Genomic DNA, 1,895 nt, shown 5'->3' on the forward strand with positions numbered 1-1,895 from the left:
GTGCTCAGGCCCTGAGCCTAAGCCCAGGATTGGCAAAAAATATTATATTGTCATCTCAAAAATATTATAATCTTCAGATCCACACAGGTGAAAAGGCTTTATATTTAATTACATCTTCCTTAAGATTTTCAGTATTTTTTTTTAATTTGTAGAGTATACGTATTTTATATCATGTTAGATTTATTCCTAGATAATATTCCTTTGGGCCTATTATAAAAGTGATAGTTTCTTTTCCAGATTGTTTCTTGTTGGTGTATAGAAACAACTGTAGCCAGCCATGGTAGTACACTCTCAATACTTAGGATGCTGAAGTAGAAATATGTTGACTTTTAGACATAATGAGTTCAAAGTCAATTTGAGCTGCAAAGTAGAAATCTGCCTCACCCCACACCCCCAAATAAGTACAATTGATTTTTTTTAACCAGTCACACAAATCAGCATTTATTTCCCAGGGCCTAAGTGTCACTTATCTTGGTAGAAAGGGCAAAAAATCGTTCTGTTAGCAATGATCCCAAGTCCTTTCCCTAACAACGGGGACCTGGGAAGCTCCATGAGGGAGCCTCAGAGCTGCATAGATGGTCAGAGCCCAGCTGAAACAGCTTCCAGAGCAAAAAGGAATTGATTGTCAGCTCCCTCCCTCTGTTGAAGAAAGGTTTGAAGTTCTTAAAAAAGATTAAAAGTGTTTCTTAAAAAAAGCATAAGAAGGCCTTGGCCCAGAAGGCTGGGGTTGGAAAGAAGGGGCGGTGTTGGGACGTGGTCAGTCCCATCCAGATGGCCCACAGAAGTAAGGTAAGGTAGTCTGGCTGTTCACTGGTGGACAGGGCCTGGCCTGATCCCTGCCCCACTGAATAAATAACATCCTATGGTTACAGTGTCTTCAAAGTGTACCTGGGCATGGTGAGAGGGATGGATATGAGGAGCCTGTGGATGTGGGCAGACAGCTTTCTGAGACGGGGCCGTGGAGGCCTCCACAGGGCCTCATAATTTGGCTTATCAGATGGGCTCAGAGAAGAGGCTGCTGGGCCAGTGCCAGGGCTCCTGTTCGGGCTGGGGGTGGGGAGGAACATCATGTTTCTCTTCCAGCCTCCTTGGACAAAGATGGACTCAAGATGAAGTGGTCCCATCACAGCTCTCAGGTTGACGGCTGGCCTCCTTGTCAGAGGTGCTTGTTTCCGCCTGTCCTTCTGCCCCCTCAAGTGCCAGCTCGCCCATGTCTCCATCCAGCTTCCGCACGCTCACAGCCTCCGAATCGCCTTGGATGTCAGGGACTGCGTTCCAACGGCCTGTCAGACCACAGGAGATAAAGTCTGAGTAGGAGGGCTCCACCTCCATCATGTTTGTTGCATTGCTCCTTGGGCCTGGTTTAATTTCTTTTTCCTGCTTGCATCTCTTCAGATTTTCTGCTCTTGATCAATCTGTGTGCAAATTCTATAGAAAGGAGCCAAGTTTTCTCCAAGTCCAGAGGTTCTGGGCAGAAGTGAAGGTAGAATTCAGCGATGTTTCAATGTGAAGAGTCCAGACCCAAAGTGCAGGCAGGAGTCCCTCTCGCCTTTTCTCTGTCCCAGTGTTGTCTGCAGCCTCTTCGCCTCGGGTGCCGGGGCTGCCGGCACACAGCGCCTCCCCGGGGCCGCCTGGCGTCCAGTACAATTGATTTTTGCACACACAAACACTCACATACACAAACAAATGCACACACATACACATGTATGTTTTATCTCGTCGGTTGTGGGGCTTGAACTCTGGGCCTGGGCACTGTCCCTGAGCATTTCAGCTCAAGGCTAGCACTCTACTACTTGAACCACAGCATCATTTGTGGTTTACTGGTGGTTAACTCGTGATAAGACTTTCCTGTCCAGGCTGGCTTCCAACCGTGATTCCCAGGTCTCAGCCTCTTG

General features: G+C 47.6%; 1 pseudogene; it reads right to left on the minus strand.

Annotated features, from left to right (window-relative positions):
• Positions 1-725: 725 nt before the first annotated feature.
• Positions 726-1,449, minus strand: LOC150041101 (cAMP-dependent protein kinase inhibitor gamma pseudogene; annotated as a pseudogene).
• Positions 1,450-1,895: the final 446 nt, after the last annotated feature.

This window comes from Megascapheus bottae, chromosome X (assembly GCF_031878675.1).
Source record: "Megascapheus bottae isolate mThoBot1 chromosome X, mThoBot2.hap1, whole genome shotgun sequence".
Lineage (NCBI taxonomy): Eukaryota > Metazoa > Chordata > Mammalia > Rodentia > Geomyidae > Megascapheus > Megascapheus bottae.